Below are 22351 nucleotides of genomic sequence, written 5' to 3' on the forward strand. Positions count from 1 at the left end.
TTTTGGATGAGTAAAATATGAAGTGGTGTTAAATATCATTATCTGGACTGCTATTGAGGATTTAAAGTATACCATAGACAACAGTAAGTTCTATCTACGTTATTGGTAACTTAATGCATGTTAGAAAATCTGAGAAGTGTTTGAATCCTTTCTCTCTTCTTACATTTAGAGTTTAAGAGAAATATAGTCATATTCTGACTATATTCTATAATGTGTATTAGTGCTTAAGGAGGAATGAGTGTATGCATATGTTCTTTTATTCATTTGTATTTATTTCTCTCTTTATAGAAACCAGACTCGAAATTACACGCACCTTTAAACTCACTCATACAAGAAAGAGGAAGGAATAAACAGAATAGTTTACCTGGTAATAAACCCAGAATTAGCACCTAGACTGAGTGTCTACTAGGGGTGTAACGATACGCGTATTCGTATTGAACCGTTCGGTACGAGGCTTTTGGTTCGGTACGCGGTACGCATTATGGACCGAACGGTTCGTTGCACTAATTAATTATATTTGAAAAAAAAAAAAAAGTGAAATATAATGATATGCGTTCAACAAGGTAGCCCAATAACCCAACAGGTAACAGGCAACGCCCCTGACACCCCCGAAGAAGAAAAAAACACCAACTTATATGTTTATGTTAGGCTACTCAGTCAGGCGCTCGCTCACTCAGTAATACACGCTGAAGGCTCGTTGCAAAATGGCCAATGCGTTTAACGGACCAGAAATAGAAGATCCTCCAATAACCAACAGGTCTGGTGTTTGGGTGCACTTTGGATTCCCTGTGAGCTATAATGGTGATGGCAAGAGAGTGGTGGATAAAAAAAACAACGATATGTCGCATCTAGGGTACACCAGTGGGAATACAAAAAAAAAAACCACCAGCGGGAATACTTGAAACATGTCAACTCATTTACGCCGACATCACCTTAGTGTGTCATTATCTGGGAAAAGACGGAAAAGAGGAGAAACATACACGCAACAAACTATCCCCGCAGCATTTAGACAGACATTTCCAACGGATTGAAACAGGGCAAAAGACATCACCACGGAGATTGGTAGGCTACATTTACGTTATAGCCGCGGATATGAGACCTTACTACTTACCATTTATTCTATCATCACCATTATAGCTTACAGGGAATCCAAAGTGGACCCAAACACCAGACCTGTTGGTTATTGAAGGATCTTCTATTTCTGGTCTGTTAAACGCATTAGCCATTTTGCAACGAGCCTTCAGCGCATACTGAGTGAGCGAGCGCCTAGGTTTTAAGAACATGCTTATTGTAATTGAGCTCCGTCACAATATTCCTTCACGAGCCCATTTCAGACAGACCGTAATTCCTGCTTTGTTCCAAAATACATAAGCCCTATAGAGAACCAATTGAGTAAAAACACACTCAATATAAAGAGTTATAGAGTTCCATATAAAAAGTTACATCTTTGTATTTGTTCATAACCAATATAACATTTTCATTTTTTTTTATAAGGAGCTGTTTTTGTTTTATACAGTATGCTGCTAAGAAAACACAATAGAAGATGGGTAAAGAATAGCTCCATCATTGTTCAATGTAAAAAAAAAAAACATACTTTGTTAGTTTTAATAAATAAAACATTTTTTAAAAATCAAGGAAATTTATCTGCCAATTTTTTCTTTTTGCTGTATGTAAAACGTACCGAACCGTACCGAACCGAACCGTGACACCACTGTATTGTATCGAACCGAACCGTGAACTTTGTGAACCGTTACACCCCTAGTGTCTACCCATTATCTTCACTTCAACACTTAACTAAATGTCTTCAACATTACCTGTTAAGTGTTGAACCTGTGAAGGACTTCAGCTTCCCTGACAACTTCTTCAAGTTCAGCTTGAGCTTCGAGTTCAAGTTCCCTGTTAATACTAGCAGCTTTCTGACAGAACTGATGCCATGATCAACAAGAGAAAGAAAGAAACATGTGTGACTGAATTATGAATTACAGTTCAGAAAAATAGGGAAGGAAAATCAGAGAGAGAGAGAGAGAGAGAGAGAGAGAGCTGCTGGACACTGAATGTTGTAGGAGCAGGAGATTTGTGTGACATGAAGAAACTGCAAAACAGACAGAAAAAAAACACTGAATAAACCATAAAATAAAATAGTTTACACACCTGGGCCCATATTCATAAAGATTCTAAGAATCCTCTCAGAAAACTCTTAATTTAGCTTAAAAACTTTTACGTAGGAGTCTTAGCTTAAGAGCGATTCGGGACTGATCTGAGAGCAACTCTGAGTAAGGAAAAGACAAAAACTTTCATCTTAGTGAGGAGGCGGGGTTGACCCCGTTGCTATGTATGACACAATCTTTTGAAGACTGTGATTGGTTGGTTGTCCAAGAAGGAAAAAAAGAGTGATTTTAAGTATAGGGTCTATTCTAATTCTCACTTTGAATTTACATGCGTAATTTTTCCTATTTGATCGTTCTCTCTCTCTCACACACACACACACACACACATTATATGTGTGTATATAAATCCTGATAGCACAGGTACGTCGCGGAGACGTATTTGAAAGATCGTAGCATCTGGTGAACATCACATTCGATCGAATGTTTTTAGCTGTTAATGAGCCGTCTTCTTTACGTCTATACGACGTCTATACGATGAATCTTCAACATTTGAAATTACGTGCTGCCACGCAGCGCCGATCGGAGCAAGCAGATAAATGAGGAAAGCTAGTTTTTGAAGCACTACCATGTCACACAGACGCGACCGTTGTTGCAAAGAGCTATGCCAGAAATATAACGAGGAATCATTTTCCTGATGGGGATTTGTCAATTCGCCCGCTTGTGTGTAGGCGATATCAGTGATTATCTTATTGCGTTGCATCGCGCCGCTCGCGTCCAACTAGACACATGTATTTATAATCAAATACAAATACAACCATAACTATAAACACACATACACACGAACTATCTTTTGCAGCCGATCATGCACAACCTTTGTTTGCTTGATCCATCCGTAGACAAAAATACATGCAAAAAATGTCAGCCCAGTTTCTTATGTGACTCGTTTCAAGCTAACTGTAATTTTACTTGCGATATCATTGGTTAATATTACTTATCTGTCATCTTGTAGAAAGCACAAATTAAACCTTGTAGCCTACCACACTTGACTGCTGTTTAGAATTTCTAGACAGCAGTCAAGTGTATTTTTAACATTACAAGCTTGATAATTTGAGTAACACTTTAATTTATACCATGTCTGTATGAAGGTCAAAGGTTTGTGTAGTTCTTTGATTCCATGCAATACATTGAAATCCAAAGCCATTTTCATATTCTTATTTTCTTCCAAATAATGATGCTCACAATTTCCAATGAGAAAGTTAAAGGTGACAAAGGCAAAGAAAACCCTTGATGTTTAACTGAATGAGGAAGAAGCCTTCGGATGAAAACCCTATACAAATGTTAATTTGATTCATATTGCCTCAGAATTAATGATACTGACAAAAGTCTCATACTTGATTATGACAGGTAGTACAACACTTTATTTTCTAGTGAAAAAAAATAAACTGAGCCTGTAATAAACTTTAAAACAATCTTTAAATAATAAAACATTAAGGACACACTTTAATGTATTAACTGCTGAAAGCATCGAGGTGGGGGGGGGGGGTTGACTTTATTCACAACATAACAGAGTACATAATAACAGTCTCAAAAAAATAATAGAAAGATCTCTATTAGAATAATCCATAACATTTGCAATGGACAATGTGTAGACCGTGAACTGGTTATGGACTGCACTTAATGAAACTGTTGCAAGATGGATGTGGGAATGATGGAGGGCTATAGGTAGATCTGTGCTAAGGATGTTGTCCTAGGGTGTCTGGTGGAGAAAAGAAGAGGAAAAAAATGTTAGAGCATTTTATAAGGAAATAATGTTACTGAAAACTTACTGTGTAAACAATAATACAATACTGGGCAGTGAACATCATGTGCAATGCACACAATACTGTCAACAACCTCTGTACTAGATACTACACAGCTGTGCCACTGAAATCAGACTCATGAACATGATTCTCAAAATATTTATGTGAATAATGTTTTTGGGTGAACCATCCCTTTAAGGTCCATGTTTGATAGAGATAATTGCTCATTTAGCAGTATTGCTGTGAAAGCTGACAGTAATGAATAAAACTGAACAAAGTTCTGACTACCATACATTAAACAGCACAGAGCAACAAACCCAAAGCTGAACTGTGTATGTGTGCCCAAACTGTGGGCCCCTACATCCTTTCCGATTCTGTCCTCCAAACAATGTGAAAACTGAAGTCAAAGAAAACAAATATAGTGAATGTATTTAAGTTGTGCTACACATTAGCCAAAAAAGGGTTAAAATACAAACATGACATTGTAAAACAAAAAACTCTTTGCTTGCCATTTTAAAGCATAAAACATATTAAAAATCCTAAAAACAAAACACCCATTAAATGTTCACTGTTATGGGGAACATCTATTCACGTTAATATACACGTATATTCTGAATATAGTAAATTAACATAGCAATTGTTTTACGAGTAGTAACTGTAGTAATTACATGTATACCCCATTTAATGCTCTCATAAATATAACATAGAATATTAAACCTACATTTAAAATAAATATTTTAGTACAATGTAAATTTTAGTCAGAATCATTGCACTCCTATTCTCTTCAATTATTTCCAAAATGAGACAAGGACTCTACCATCAAATGTAAGTTGTGCTCTGGAGAAACATGACTCAGGTCCACACACATCTGTCAAAGCATCTGTCAGAGCAAACTGCAAACAATATTTCTTTACTGAAGCATTTTCTTATCAACTGTGATAAGACTTAGTTGTATGGATGTCGCCATCTTTGATAATACTTTACTATACTACTTTGCTTTAATTAGAGCAGCGGTTCTCAATTCCAGTCCTCGTGCCCACCAGCTCCACATATTTTTGTAAGTCTCTCTTTTTGATTCAGATAATCAGCTTGTTAGAAGAGAGCTCTGTGCATAACCTGTGTTCCCATTGACATGGTCCCTACAAAGTGTTCATTGCTCCCTACACCCTGAGCAGGGGATATCTGTTGAAGTTTAACTCACTTCAGAACATTCATTCATGGATTTGCGCTGCACAACATCTTCACAAACAGACAAGTGTGACTTCATATACCTCTGTAAATAAATACAATTTAAATACTGCTTGACTTTAGTTACTTGTTCACACAGACAGCAATCGAAACACTATTGTAAGCAGTTGTGTGTAGAGAACATTGAGACTCACATCTGTAAGTAGATGCGGATGTTACTCCCAAACAGTGAAGGTGTGAACATAGCCTACCTATGAATAGTAAAAGTTTGTCCTTTTGTTTTCTTTACTTTTTTAAAAAAAAATAATTATTTAGGTTAAACTGGCTTCTGCTTTTCAACTCCGGACAAACTTTATTTTATAATTTATGTTTTATTTTTTTCATGGTCTATCACATATCCTACATTCCAAACATATTTGTTCTTCAATTTGCATTCTCTGAAGACTGGAAATGTTGTGGAATAACTTGCCTTTTTAATATATAAAGAAAATAAAATGTGACATTTTATCAAATTAATCTAAAACATTATTTGATTAAGATAATTGGTTGCAGCCTAAAAATTAACCATTCAAATATAGACAACAGTGTGCTAAACAACTGTTTACATATAGGAAGAGGTTTGGTGGTGAACAGTGGGAGAAAGATCCTCACCCAAAGTTTGGCCTGTAATATCCACAGCTGGTGCATCCTGAGGTTCTGGTGAGCTGGCGGCAGAATGAAGGAGATCCGCTCAAAATCTGCTTTACAACATTAAATCTTGGTTATATGAGGTAATTCTTCTTGAGTGGTCTAATGGTACTTAATGGAAGTTTTTCGACACCCCCTAGATGTTTTGGTATACTAAAATACAGTCAACGTTGTTGAAACAACAACAACAAACAACAACAAAAAATATATACCTGAAAGAGGAGTTTGTGGGAGAAGAGACAACTAGATCTGTATCGATTAGATCATGGTGGTCTCCATAAATAGACCGGTTGCAGAAGAGTGGATGATGGAAGGACTACAGCCAAACATCAGGACAGAAGTCTGCATGAGTCGGGTAAGCAGAATAGATTGCACTGTAAATAAACATCATTAAAACAAATGGTAAAGTCACTAAATTAAATCCCTATAAATCAAAGCAATTTTTAATTAACTATATGACATTATCACACACACAGGTTTTTTAAAGAGCTATATCTTGAGTCTTTTTGTTTATATTTATGCGTGTTATGATGAATCTGGCAATCAAAGATGCAGGATGCTAGTTTTTATTTTTAAATTACAATGTCTTCATTAAGAAATGTTCAAGAAAATGTCCCTTTCATAGCAAAAGGCAATAAATATCATTATTATTATGATTATTCTCTATATTGCACAAGGCTGAGCGAAAAACTTTCTGCATAATGTGCACATGCATGTCTTTAGGTCACAAGGGTTTGGAATTTTATGGATTTATAGTATTGCATACATTTACATGTCTAACAATTATAGAGCATAAAATAATATTAGATTTTTTAAATTTTGCTATGCATTTAACGTGACGTGTATCGGAGTTGATTTGGGATCAAATGTTATGTTTGTTGCTAACTGAACGTGCACCGCGGTTGGTTGCAAAACGCGTTGCTTCAACATATGATCGGGTAAAACTGTTTAAAATTAGTAAACTATTAAAAATCTTTCAACAATCCCACCAATGGCAAACATACTATCATAAAACTATACATTTCCACCTTTCGTACTTTACCTCTCAACCATCACTCCACCACAACTTGCCCTGACGACTTCTTCATCCCTTGGCTCATTGGCGACTCGCGCGCGTACATCGAGGAACTCTCAGACTGGGAGGAAAAGAAAGAATTAAAACAAAACAAAAAATTATATGTCTTATATTTTTGGTAACACCATTGCTTTGAATATAATAGGAAAACACTATTATCATTATTATTATTTTTAATGCAAAGTTAACGCAGTGTGTCATTATATCATTGTACATAAAAAAAAAAAAAAAAAAATGTATATATATTTTTCTTAAAACTTAAATTCTTACTCACTTGCCAAGCCCGCGAAACCGGGCAGCGGGCTTATATAAGCCGGGGTCTGTGCCCACCGCGCGCACAGCCTGACTCCACTTTGAGTGACATCCCCAGCAGTGCGTTTTCCTGAGTTAAATTACTTTTTACTTAACCTATTTAGTTAAATGACTTTTTAAAAGTATGGACCGACAACAAAAGTAAAGGACATTTAAAACTATGAAAAAAGAAAGTAATACATTTTAATTATAATAACAATCTGTCTGAGGGAACAGTTCGTTTTTCTGAGGGTTATACTACTAAAATAAATAGCAGGGGTTTTCACTCATGAAACCAGTTAAATTGTAATAAAAATTGGACTTAATAGAAATTTTTCTTTTCCGTTAAATGTATCACATTTCACAAAGATGATTTTCCGTCGTTTAATATATCGTTACAGTCCGCTCATCAGCGCCGTTAAACACCGAAATGCCGTTACATCCGTGTGACGTCATTGCTGATAGAGCCAATCCGCTCCGTTTGAGAGACGCTCTTTCATTTTAGAGTTATGTCATGTTAACGTTACTTTAAGAGACCAATCATACAATTATTCTTAATAATATCTTCATTATTCACAATTGTATGGAAAGTAGTGCGTTGTCAGGTTTAACTGCGAGCGCGTAAACCCTCTCTCTAACACGCTGGCGCGTGCACTTAGAGCGAGGGCGAAAGCGAGAGAGAGAAAGAGAGAGAACTCATAAGCCTTGACACATTTATACACTGTAAAAAATGTCTGTGAAATTAACTGTGTAATTCTGTAAAATCGTGACATCAAAATTTTGTAAATAGAAAAACAATGAAATTTTGTTAAATTTACAGTACTATTTTGAAAATAGTACAAATGCTGTTGTAAAATACTGAACCAAACAAAACTGTTGATTTTACAAGAATGTGTTTAAATAATCATATTAATTTGTAGAATGTACAGATTTACAGACTTATGCAATTTAAGCAGAAAAAAAAACTATGCAGAAAGCAACAATGCAGTTAAAATTACAACATGACAGTGTTAAAATATTTTTTGGACATACATATTCTCAATAGCCTATCAACAAGAACCTGTACATTTTATACATGATATATTTTACAGACAAAATATGTTCAAGTACAGCATAACTGTGTTAATATGAATTTTAAAATTCATATTTAAAAACAGGCAATGGGTCTTTTAGGTCCAACAGCACTGTAAAATGACTAGCTAAATATAAACTGGTAGGAATTGCACATTGTAGGCTATCTGTCAACAGTTAAGGGCACATTATACAATAGCCAAACCATTCACTTGTTATTTTGAACAATTAATTAAATTGTAAATGATCAAATAAAATAATTTCTTTCTTTTTTTCATTTACAGAATAATGTAATTTATTCATATTTATATTTTGTCGATGTAAAATTTACATTCCCATGTAACGTTACATGAACATCTGCGTTTGAATGTCGAGCAGTAGATTTCAGATTATCGCGGGATCACGGATCAGCTGTTTTGATGAACTTCACGACGAGAGTGTGCGCACACCAATTCTGCCAGCAAGTGCGTGGAGTTTTGCATGACATATCAAATCTGGTAAGTGAACGGTTTGTTTTCTACAAACTTGAAATACATTACTTGTAAGACAATTATATGTTATGACTGAGGCTGTTTTGCGTGGACTGGGTTTCATGTTCAACGCACAACTCTTTCAGTTTGTTTCTTTCATGCTGAGAAACGTTAACTAGGATAAAAAAAAGCGATTTTGTTAGTTTGCTCAAAAACGACCAACTGTAGTTTCTGCAGCAAAGCAGGTTTCTGAATATCACGTGATCAGCCGTTTTGACGAACTTCATAAGTGTGAGCGCGCGCCAATTCTGCCAGTGAGCTAGTGGAGTTTTTGCGTGACATCATGTAATATTGCGAGCTCTTGCAGTAAGTGAACAAACAGTTCGTTTTCTTCAAAAACAGTAACGTGAACTGTAGCCTACAAGTATATGTTGATATCTATTTTCCCATCATAATAATGATGCTGACGAAGCTGTTAATGTGGGTTTTATTATCAGCTCAACTCTGTCAGTATTTTTCTTTCATGCTGCGTAACGTTAACTGAGATAAAAAAGAGCGATTTTGTTAGTTTGCTCGAACGACTAACGTTAACGTTTCCTGTTTCTGCAGCAAAGCAGATTGCTGATTATCACGGGATCAGCCATTTTGATGAACTTCACAAGTGAGAGCGCCCGCCATTTGTGATTTGTGCATGACATGTAAAATTGCGATATCTAGCACTGGTAAGTGAACAAACAGTTCGTTTTATTAAAAATAACAGTAGCTGTACAAGCAAGTTATATGTTTTGACTGAGGCTATTTTTCCATCATAATGATGCGGACGATTGGTTGATAAAGGCTGTAACGTTAGACTGGGTTTTATTATCAGCTCAACTCTGTCAGTTTTTATCTTTCATGCGGAGTAACGTTAACTGAGATAAAAAAGAGCGTTTCCTGTCGTTTCTGCAACAAAGCAGATTGCTGATTATCACGGGATCAGCCATTTTGACGAACTTCACAAGTCATTGTGGCGCCCGCCATTTCTGCCAGTGAGCTCAGCTAACGTTAACTGTTAGTGGATTTGTGCATTGTCCGATCTCTTGCACTGGTAAGTGAACAAACAGTTTGTTTTATTTAAAAAAACAGTAACTGTACAAGTGTATGTTTTGACTGAGGCTATGCCATCATAATGATGCAGACGAACTTTGGTTAATTAGGCTGTTAACGTTAAGCTGTGGGGTTTTTTCAACTTTTTTTCAAAACTTTTTCAGTTTTTTTTTCTTTCATGCTGAGTAATGTTAACTAGTTTAAAAAAAGAGCGATTTTGTTAGTTTGCTTCAAGTCGACTAATGTTTACTGTCATTTCTGCAGCAAAGCAGATTTCTGATTATCACAGGATCAGCCATTTTGACGAACTTCATGAGTGGGAGTGCCCGCCAATTCTTCCAGTGAGCTAGTGGAGTTTACATGTAAAATTGCGATCTCTTGCACTGGTAAGTGAACAAACAGTTCGTTTTTTTTATAAAAAAAAAAACAGCAACTATACAAGTATATGTTTGTGACTGAGGTTATTTATTCAATGATGCTGATGATTTGGGGTTTAATCAGGGTTTTAGTTTCTTTCATGCTGAGTAAGTAACATTAGGATTAAAAATAACCATTTTTATTAGTTTGTTAAAAAAATGATTAACTGTCGTTATTGCAGCAAAACACTAGAGACATTGAGGGGTTATGTGCTGCATTGTAGAGTTCATAAGAACGAGCCCCGTTGTCTCTTCAAATGTGCTGACGCTGACTGCAAACGGACATTTTGTACTTATGCAGCTTTTAAAGCTCATTTTTATCGGGCTCACAATGAGTCTGAAACCTCTGTTACTGCTGGGGCATTTGTTGCAGATTTTAAGTGTGCCATTTCACTGTGTGATCAACAATTTCACACAGTTAAAGAACTTACGTGCCACTTAAAAGAGCATATAGTGGAGGGGCGACCTGTGGCATGTCCAGTAACAGGATGTAAAAACACATTCATTGTGAAATCATCATTTACTGCTCATATGTCCAGGAAGCATAGATCATGTTCTGTTGATAGCATAAGTGACATTTACAGGGAAACTATTTCTCAGTCATCTACTGCCATTGCATGTGAAGATGCTTCCCAGGTCTTTAATGATGAAACAGATGACAACATTGAATTGCCACAGAATTTTAGGGAGTCCTTTCTTAGGAATGTATGTTTACTGTACCTAAAATTGCAAGGGGCAGCTCCTCCTTCCAGTTTCATCAATACAAACGATTGTTGAAGGGATGCAAAATGTACACGAGTTAGGAAGAGAATACACTTTAAGTAAACTGCAGTCACTTTTAAAAAATGACATGCGTCTTACAGATGATATTGTCAGTAAAGTCTGCGATTGTGTAAAGGATTCAGATAGTGTTTTTGCGCAGTGCGTCTGTGTTACATATCACCAGGCGTGTTACACATGACCAGCGTCGGCCAATAGTGAGCCTACGTGGTGATGTGTAACACAGACGCGCTGCGCAAAAACACTACGTAAACTAACTCGAGGCCCAGAGAGAAGGAAATGAATACTGGAATAAAGTCGTTATTTTTTTGTTTTTGCGCACAAAAAATATTCTCGTCACTTGATAAACTTAAGATTGAGCCACTGGAGTCACTTAGACTATATTAACGATGTCTTTACTAACTTTTCTGGGCCAGCACGTTATAATGTCTTAGAAGCCTATGGAGGAGTGAGACAGCTCTCAGATTTCATCAAAAATATCTTAATTTGTGTTCCGAAGATGAACGAAGGTCTTGCGCGGTTGGAACAACATGAGGGAGAATAATTACTGACAGAATTTTTGGGTGAACTAACCCTTTAAACTGTTATTTGCTTAAGACGAGTTGATGCATGCCTCTCTCATCTCAGTGCGTGCACTCAATCGCTCTGGCGCGTGGTGACAATTTGATAGCACTTAGCTTAGCCCAGTTCATTCATTAGGGACCAAACAGATTAAGTTAGAACCGACAAAACACCTCCACGTTTTCCCTACACTGAAAAAAATGATTGCTGATTTTACTAAAAAAATTATCGTAAGCGGTTGCACTCAATTCATTTTATCTACATTTAAACAAATGCGTTAAGTTGAACTAGTTCAACCTAATGCATTTGTTTAAATGTACTAAAATCAATTGTGTGCAACCAATCACGATACATTTTTTTTTTAGTAAATTCAATGAATAATTTTTTCCCGTGTATTTAAATACAGTTACACGAGTAGTTACACGACCAAGTATGGTGACAAAATAAAACGTGGCGCTTTTCTTAGCGGGTAAAAAGGATAACTATAATGTATGGCGGAATAGCACTTGGGACTCGGGAGCACTTCGACTCGGCACAGTAATATCGAAGTGCTCCCGAGTCCCAAGTGCTATTCCGCCATAGATTATAGTTATCCTTTTTACCCGTCAAGTCAAGAAAAGCGCCACGTTTTATTTTGTTACCATACTTGGTCGTGTAACTACTCGTGTAACTGTAGTTAAATGGGGAAAATGTGGAGTTGTTTGGTCGCTTCTAACTTCATATATGTTTGGAACCTTATGAATGAACTGGGCTAAGCTAAGTGCTATCAAAGTGTCGCCGCGCACTAGAGCGATTGAGTGCACGCACTGAGACGAGGGAGGCATGTATCAACTCGTCTTAGTTGAGGGAATAACATAGTTTAATATGAAAAAACGGTGGAGTGTTCCTTTTAATGAAGTTTTTAGTTTTGTTACTGTAATGTTGTAGTATCTTTGAATATTTTTTTTTTTCTTACTTTTAAGGTCGATCCTGTTTTTCAGCGAAACGGTTCATGCTGTGTGTGGATCAAAACATAATACTGGACAACATCTCCTCCTTCATTTCCGCCCTGTGCATGATGTTTGGGAGCTATTATATCTTCAACATCCATTACCCATCAGAGCTGGCATCAACCCTGGAGTTTCTGCAGAGGTATGTCTTTTTGAATAGGCTTTATGCAACAATTTCACTTTATTGAACTTAAATTAAGGTACTCAGACTCTTACGCTGTTGACGTAACATAAACAGTGCAACGCTTCCAGAATGCCGACGCTATTCAGGTGAGCACCACGATGCATGCGTGCGATTCGTTCCTTATTGGAGGACTTGGAAACGTTGCACTGTTTATGTTACGTCAACAGTGCAAGAGTCTGACACAGGCTAGAAAAAAATTGAATAAAATTGTTATTTTTGTTTGTTTGCCTACAAAAAGTATTCTCGTCGCTTCATAAAATTAAAGGACAACTCTGGCGCAAAATGAACCTAGGGTGTATTAAAGGAGAACTCCGGTCAATTTTAACATTAAGCTCATTTTTTTTGTAAATTTAGAGTGCTGTCAGTACAGAGAACAACGACAAATCTGTGTTGGCTACACCATGTTATCCTCTTTTTACAATTTGCACCCTGTTGACTTCAATGGGGCAAGTTTTAAACCTGCTTTTAGCCTCTTAACATCCTTGATGTGTCATTACAAGTGCACCAGCCATGTGAGTGATTCCTTCAGAGTGAACACATTAATAAAAATGTTATTTCAGCCAGCGCACATACCTGTATTTACATCCTGTTTTCGGTCGAAGTCCATAGTAATCGATTGTTGAGTTCACGCGCATAGGTTTAGTTACCTATGATCACGCGCGTGAACTCGACAATCGATTACTGTTATACTTCGCGTCGTGACCGCATTACCACCTCGTGTGTGCATTATTTTTCTAATAATTCAACGGCCTGTCGTCAATTATTCCTTACATAACAGACCGCTGCAAAGCAAAACAGACCGTTGCCATGAAAAACAGCGCGTTGCTATGGACTCGGAACGGACTATTTTCTTTGGCGGAAGCAATACAATCGTTTTTAAATCAATAAACTCCTTTTTAAATCAATAATTTGTGGCAAATTATTTATTTATTTTGTATAGCCATGTAATAAGCGGGATAATGTATAGAGAGGCGGTCGTTATAGTGAATAACAAGCCCTTCAGGCTGATTCAAGACCCCTCCGCTTCGGGGTTGTTATTTGCTATAACGACCGCCTCTCTATACATTATCCCTTACATAAACATTGGTCAGCAAACACAAACAAACTCAACCAGGCCTGCTTGACGCACAGGAACAAACCTCATTGGTTCTTGAGAAAGCTCAAACAGGCTGCCTGGTTCTCACATGTCAAGTGAACATGCTTGAGCTTCTATTTACCACAACTGATGTGTAAGCTGATGAATGTTTATTTGTGAATAAGACTAAATTAACTTTGTTCATCATATAAACGATTGTGTCTGCAATTTTTTGGAATAAACCGTTCAATTCAGATTAGTTTTTCAATCTCTTTCAACTTTTTGAAGCAAAGTTTCAGTTGCGTAGCAGTCAATGTAGGGACAGATATCTCAGATTGCATTAAAAAAATCTTATTTTAAGATCTTAAGAAGACTTAAGAAAGAACTAAAGTCTTGTGGGTTTGGAACGACATGAAGGGCGAGTAATCAATGACAGCATTTTTGGATGAACTAACCCTTTAATACCTAAAATATCTTGAATAAAGAAATTTAAGTTATTTTTTTCTGTTAATAAAACTATTTTATAATTAATAAGTTGCCTGTTTTTCTTCTTTCTCAAGGTGTTTTTTCTCCATCAACCCAGAGAAGGGCACCAAAGTGGAGAAGACACAAACTTCACGCCTCAATGTGAACCCAAGAGTCCTTACTTTAATTCAGGAACTTTCAGATCATGAGTGGCGCGATGTCTGAAACTCTATGGACGTTTGTTTGGACTTTACCCTGAATTTTGTTTTAGCTTCTATGCTCAGTTCTTCAAGATCAACCCAGAGAAGGGCACCATTGTGGAGAAGACACAAACTTCACTCAATGTGAACCTTTCAGATCATGAGTGGTGCGATGTCTGAAACTATGGACATTTGTTTGGACATTACTCTGAATAAGGTTAGTTTCAGCTTCTATGCTCTGTTCTGAAGATAACTTTTTCAGGTGAGTTTGTATGCAACTTAGTTTTATTGCTCTTATATTTTGTGATATTGTCCTGTACGTCAGTTCGCAGAGTGATATTGTCCTGTACGTCAGTTCGCAGAGTGATATTGTCCTGCAAGTCAGTTTGCAGAGTGATATTGTCCTGCAAGTCTGTTCGCAGAGTGATATTGTCCTGCAAGTCAGTTCGCAGAGTGATATTGTCCTGCAAGTCAGTTCGCAGAGTGATATTGTCCTGCAAGTCTGTTCGCAGAGTGATATTGTCCTGCAAGTCAGTTCGCAGAGTGATATTGTCCTGCAAGTCAGTTCGCAGAGTGATATTGTCCTGCAAGTCAGTTCGCAGAGTGATATTGTCCTGCAAGTAAGTTCGCAGAGTGATATTGTCCTGCAAGTCAGTTCGCAGAGTGATATTGTCCTGCAAGTCAGTTCGCAGAGTGATATTGTCCTGCAAGTCAGTTCGCAGAGTGATATTGTCCTGCAAGTCTGTTCGCAGAGTGATATTGTCCTGCAAGTCTGTTCGCAGAGTGATATTGTCCTGCAAGTCAGTTCGCAGAGTGATATTGTCCTGCAAGTCAGTTCGCAGAGTGATATTGTCCTGCAAGTCAGTTCGCAGAGTGATATTGTCCTGCAAGTCAGTTCGCAGAGTGATATTGTCCTGCAAGTCAGTTCGCAGAGTGATATTGTCCTGCAAGTCTGTTCGCAGAGTGATATTGTCCTGCAAGTCAGTTCGCAGAGTGATATTGTCCTGCAAGTCAGTTCGCAGAGTGATATTGTCCTGCAAGTCAGTTCGCAGAGTGATATTGTCCTGCAAGTCAGTTCGCAGAGTGATATTGTCCTGCAAGTCAGTTCGCAGAGTGATATTGTCCTGCAAGTCTGTTCGCAGAGTGATATTGTCCTGCAAGTCTGTTCGCAGAGTGATATTGTCCTGCAAGTCAGTTCGCAGAGTGATATTGTCCTGCAAGTCAGTTCGCAGAGTGATATTGTCCTGCAAGTCAGTTCGCAGAGTGATATTGTCCTGCAAGTCAGTTCGCAGAGTGATATTGTCCTGCAAGTCAGTTCGCAGAGTGATATTGTCCTGCAAGTCAGTTCGCAGAGTGATATTGTCCTGCAAGTCAGTTCGCAGAGTGATATTGTCCTGCAAGTCAGTTCGCAGAGTGATATTGTCCTGCAAGTCAGTTCGCAGAGTGATATTGTCCTGCAAGTCTGTTCGCAGAGTGTTATTGTCCTGCAAGTCAGTTCGCAGAGTGATATTGTCCTGCAAGTCAGTTCGCAGAGTGATATTGTCCTGCAAGTCAGTTCGCAGAGTGATATTGTCCTGCAAGTCAGTTCGCAGAGTGATATTGTCCTGCAAGTCAGTTCGCAGAGTGATATTGTCCTGCAAGTCAGTTCGCAGAGTGATATTGTCCTGCAAGTCAGTTCGCAGAGTGATATTGTCCTGCAAGTCAGTTCGCAGAGTGATATTGTCCTGCAAGTCAGTTTGCAGAGTGATATTGTCCTGCAAGTCAGTTTGCAGAGTGATATTGTCCTGCAAGTCAGTTTGCAGAGTGTTATTGTCCTGCAAGTCAGTTTGCAGAGTGATATTGTCCTGCAAGTCAGTTTGCAGAGATTCATTGTTTAACAAATATTCTTTCTTGCCCTCTCCTTCTCTATTTTTCATTTGTACTCTTTTTCTCGTCTTTGTTTCCTTCCATCTCTTTACCTCCATCTTTCCTCTATCAGTTCCAATGAGATAATTAAGCTGTACATATTACAAATGTGTATGTTGTGCTGCTTTAATATTAATAAAGAAGACAAGACAATGCAGAAAATGGATGTTTTTATGCAGTTTTGTACTAAAATGCAGTTTAAAACAAAGTTGTTTACAATGACTGTCATTTTTACAAATTTATTCTGGCAACCACAGCTGCCAAATTATTTTTGTAAAAACAACAGGATTTTTTTGTATAAACAAACTTAAAGTCTGTATTTCTTACAGTAAATCCCTGTACATTTTACAGGATTTTTTTACAGTGACCTGTAATTTTTACAAAATTATTCTGGCAACCCAGCTGCCAAATTTGTTTTGTAAAAACGACAGAATTTTTTTTACAGTGTAGAAATCGGTGATTCTCAAGAATGAAAATGCATTTTTACCGTGGCTTATTTGTTAGTGGGCTGTAAGGTCTCATCAGAAACATCGCTCTGCATTCTTCTTCTTATCATGCTTTAACAAATAATATTATACATATCCATCAGAGACTTTATAAACTTTGGGATTTAATAGAGTAACCTCCAGTGATATTATCTTCTCTCTCTTTTTCAGTGTCGATTGCCGTCTTATTGTTGTAAGTGGAGTCAATGTCATTTCTTATTTGCCAGATTTATCACAACATGTTTAATCAATAATCACTGATGAAAGTGAAAAATTTTTAATGTGTAAAGACATATCTCACTCGTATGCGTTCTTCTTTTTCTCTCTTTTTTTGTTTGTCTACAGCAGCTACATACACCACAACGGCTCTTTTAAGAGCCACATCTTGAGAACGTCTTTGACTTTGTAAGTTAATATTTTAAATGACCACCCATTATTTGGGTTTAGATCAATTACAACAACATCATGCAGCATGTTAGTAATGTCTTAATGAAGACATTAAAGGAATACATAAATAAAGGAATAAAAAATATATATATTAAATGCATGTGTGAATGAAATGGAAACAAAACTAGCATCCTGCATCTGATTTTCCAGATTCATCATAACATCCTAATTAATCAATAATCACTGATGAAGTGAAAACATTTTAATGTGTACAGACATCTCATTTAAATGCATTCTTCATTTTCTCTTTTTTTTGTTTGTCTACAGCAGCTACATACACCACAACGGCTCTTTTAAGAGCCACATCTTGAGAACGTCTTTGACTTTGTAAGTATATATTTTAAATGACCACCCAGTATTTGGGTTTAGATCAATTACAACAACATCATGCAGCAAGTTAGTAAAGAGATTCTTACATACATAAATACTAGCATCCTGCACCTCTGATTTGCCAGTTTCATCATAACAATTGATTTTTGATATCAGGAATTCACATTTTTAAAGGGATAGTTCACCCAAAAATTTTAAATCTGTCATTAATTACTCACCCTCCACGTCATTTCTATTTTCGAAACACAAATTAATATTTTTCGATGAAATCTGACAGCTCTCTGACCCTCCCGTAGACAACAACTCAACTGTAATGCAGGTCCAGAAACGCAGTAAAGACATGGGTAAAACAGTCCATGTGGCATCAGTGGCTCAACTTCAGTTTTGCAAAGAAAACAAAAATAACAATGTATTCAAACTCCAAGAAGTGATTATGAAAGAATGGGTTGCTATCAGTCAGGATTTGGCCCAGAAGTTGATTGAGAGCATGCCCAGTCGAATTGCAGAGGTCCTGAAAAAGAAGGGCCAACACTGCAAATACTGACTCTTTGCATAAATGTCATGTAATTTTCGATAAAAGCCTTTGAAACGTATGAAGTGCTTGTAATTATATTTCAGTACATCACAGAAACAACTGAAACAAAGATCTAAAAGCAGTTTAGCAGCAAACTTTTTGAAAACTAATATTTATGTAATTCTCAAAACTTTTGGCCACGACTATATGTGGGAAGATTTGCATAACGTCGCCCAAATGTTCACACAAATAAAGGCATAATTTTCATACTCACTGTTGCCGTCGCTACCATGTTGTGGAGTCACTGTGTGTTTTGTTTTGAAAGCAAAACTAATTTGTTTGGCCTTCCAAAAGAGGACATGACTAGAAATCAGTGGTTAAGTTGTAGTTCATCCCATTTAATACAGATGTGTGCAGCGAGGAGCAACAATAATGTACATTATGTGAAAAATGTAAACCACATAAACACATTGAATTGCACCAATTATGCAACAATGTTCTTTTTAGCAATGTCATATGACCCCTTTAAATGCCCAGGAGAAAGATGCAACACTATGGCAATTGCAAAATTGAAGCTTACTTGAACTAGTGGTGATACCTCAAGAGTCACTCTTAACCTATCTTTATCCTATCCATGAAACCCATCCATAAAACTTTTTTTCTTTTAAATCAGTCTTCATTTATGACACTTCAGCTTGTGGTTATGGGTTATTATGGTTTGTAATTGGCAAAATACTTGGATTTTTTTTTATCAGATATATACATGCATAATAATTATGCACACACTGTAGATGTTTAGTCATGTGCTTATTCTGCCTGATGTCAGAAGTTGCAAGACACTTTAATGAATAAAAACCAGCCATTAAAATGAATGTGTCATGTAAAATTATTTAAATTTACCAGTTCCATCATTCTCAGCTCCAGATGTTCCCATGAGCTTCTCCCAGGCAGATGAGCCACAAGATGCTTGGGGTGAACACTCACCTGACATTCAAGGTAAAAAAAAACAATTAGTATTTGGTAAATGAAAACAAAAAGGACAATTACTGTACACACATAAGGTAATTCAGCATGTTATGTGCAATCCATCAGAGAATGCATTTTCTTTGCTGAGACCTTCAAGTTCCAAGCAAGAAAGAACACAGCGTAAGTTGTATGACTCACTTTTGGTAAGTACTGTAGGATTTCATGTAGGTGTACTATAGAAAATGTGCTTGTTTAAAGCAAAAATGTAAAGCTAAATAAGCTAAAATACAAAGAAATAGAGAGCACAATTCAGCAGCAGCAGAATGGGTACCTTTTGTAATGTCAATTAAGCTCATTTAACAGAGAGCTTCTCTCATGCTGACCTCCAACTGGAAACTTGGGAAGAACACCCATCCATCACTCAAGGTAAAAAACATTAATTAGTATATGGAGGAAATCAAAAACACAATTGCAAATGAGTCATGGCCTAACACAACCTAATACAATTTTTTTCACTTTTTCTAATTAGAGAACAAATTCTCTGCCTTAAGACTCTCTCAAGACCAAAGACCATCAACCACACAACAAAGAAGAATGCAAAGTAAAAATAAATAAATAAATAAAAATGTCAATTTCAGTCATTACTAGGGTATCACTAAAAGGGGTCATATGCTATTTTAAAGACCATTATTTTGTATATTTGGTGTAACAGAATATGTTGAGACGCTTTAATATTCAAAAAACATTTTTCAAATACTGTACATTATTGTAGTTCCTCTATGTCCCGCCTCTCTCAAAAACCTCATTTTCAACAAAGTCCCTCCTTCCGACAAGCACAGGCTGCTCTGATTAGCCAACTTACCCAATACATTGTTATTGGCTGAACACCGCAAGCACTCGTCGGAAATGCAACGCCCCTTTCCATAATCGCGAGCTTCATCTTTCAAAGTAAATATCAAGACTGTTAATAATGTCATTAGTTTTACCATCAGTTCAAGCCCGAAAGGGCAACAGAGTCATGTGACAGACACAGTGATGATGCAGTCCACAAGCCACGGTTAAGACAGCTTATGTGCTATGATTTCTGACAATCGGTTTACTCTGCTGTGATGTTACCCTCACACACACACGTAATCACACAACACGTTACTCTACGCTGCGCAAAACTGCGCATTTGAACAGTCAATAGCAAACACTTATACTATTAAGAAAACATACTTAAAAGTAGCGATTCAGAATAAGCACCAGATTCAATTCAAGTTTATTTGTGTAGCGCATTTTACAATACAATCGTTGCAAAGATTGTCATAGCAAAGTCGGAATTTACCTTTTTTTTTTTTTTTTTGGAATAGCCTTTGTGCACAGCCAGCCTTGTACTCTCCTAGGTTCACAAAACTGTCATCCATTAAATGTGTTTTAATGTGTTTTAATGGAAACAAATTTGAACATCTGGGTTGTTCTGTTGTAAATAAATCTTAACAATGAATCTTCATTGCATCTACTTTCGGAAGTCCACATAAAGTGCTTTTGCTTTTGCCTAGAAACACAAAGCGTCTCCCTGACATGAATGCTTCAACACTAACTGCAGTTCCTGAAACCACACCTTTTTTTTGAGTGAACACATCTTGACGTAAATGTGTGGGGGCGTGTTTGAATGAGCCGTTTAGCATGGTATGGATCAGCCTTATCTTTTAGATAGAATAAATCCTTTAGTGGGAGACTTTAAGCTTTGTAACTCTTTAGATCTTATACATGTACAAATACCTACATAACACACTGAAGAAAAGGAAAAATAGAAATCACATTATATGACCCCTTTAGGAGCTCTTGAGCCAGATTTACTAAACAGACCAAATTAGCATTAGAGCGCAATTCCATAAATGTGCCGATGGGAGGGAAAATTATGCGTGTGATTTACTGACAATGCAAACTTTAAAGAACAGACGAAGCCAGATCATTCCCACAATAACCAGTGCAATCTACCAAGAGCAGCGCAAATTACCGTCTGCTTTAAGACATGCCTTTTTTGGGTATTAAAAATTTATCAAATACAAATAATTTGAAGAGCACAAATGTTATTAAATCAATGCGTGATTCATCTTAATACTCACCTCCCATAAATTTTGTGTCTCAAAGGAAAACTACTACAAATGCATATTCAAGGTTAAACGCAAAAACAACTGTCCACATCTTTTCAGCACTAATTCTTTACTGCGCCTCTTTAGTAAATCCTGACAGTACTATTTTAACACCAAAAGAAGGTTTGGCTGGTGCAAGCTGATAGTAAATCTAGCCCATATTGTATCAGTGTCATGCATTGTCTATGGGCCACTCTGCAGACATCTTCAATAGGGAACATTTTCCCCAGAGACTCCATCAGGAAACCTACACAGCCCCATAACTTCCCCGAGCAAGCTTGTGCCCAACTCTGCTCCTGAAAAAAAAAAACAACTCCCCAAAACTTCTCTGAATAGCCCTTTTGTCTTTGGCTTGTAAAGCAGGAAGCCTATGTGAACGCCGCTCCTCTCTCTCGCACCTGCAGTGCATTAGCGCTAATCAGGCCGGACAATGTTTCTGCCACACCCCGGAACTGGAGTAGGAGGTGTTGCACACAAATCGTTCCCTCCAGAAACTCGTGACTTTTCAAGAGGGTTCCGCTCGCTGAGCGTTTTTGTCATCCGTGAGACTTGCTTCATGAAATAAACCTTGATGTAGTTTAAATAATCATGCTGATAGTTATCACATATATTTATTGATGGTTTGGTGTTGATCAGTTTCAATACTGATGTCATTTGTGCAAAAGGATGCATATTCATTTCACTAGGAAATGTAGTTACTTGCTAGCTCAGACAATAAGAAAAGGTAATTGTTTTTATCGCAACCTAATTCAGCATAAAATATATGCCATGCATTTGCAAAAGTATGTACTGCGCAAAAAAAGTAAAAGTTTTGCAAAAAGATATATATTAAAAGATAGAATTTCAAACTAATGATTTTAATATAAAAATGTGTTTGATAAAAGTAATTAGCATGCTATCCTATTAACACATTTGTATTTAATATAATGTATATTTTGTATAAGGTGGGTGTATAATATCTAATGTAGACATTGCACAAAGGGTATCAGAGTTTTCACAAAACAAGCATCAATTGTCTTTTAACCAGTTTCCCAGGTGAACAATATTTCATATAATTAGTCATCTGTGTTAATTGGAATGGTGAAGGTATATAAAATACACTTACTTCCAGTTGCAGGAAT

At 36.9% G+C, this 22351-nt stretch overlaps 1 long non-coding RNA gene across 1 annotated transcript; it reads right to left on the reverse strand.

Moving 5' to 3' along the window:
- Positions 1-3701: 3701 nt before the first annotated feature.
- LOC132132422 (uncharacterized) lies at positions 3702-6907 on the reverse strand. Its single transcript, XR_009429037.1, has 4 exons — positions 6825-6907; positions 5995-6156; positions 5747-5832; positions 3702-3864 (listed from the first exon to the last, which is right to left on the reverse strand). It is a non-coding gene; the product is annotated as an uncharacterized LOC132132422 (long non-coding RNA).
- Between the last annotated feature and the right edge of the window lie 15444 nt (positions 6908-22351).

Source organism: Carassius carassius, chromosome 49 (genome assembly GCF_963082965.1).
Source record: "Carassius carassius chromosome 49, fCarCar2.1, whole genome shotgun sequence".
Lineage (NCBI taxonomy): Eukaryota > Metazoa > Chordata > Actinopteri > Cypriniformes > Cyprinidae > Carassius > Carassius carassius.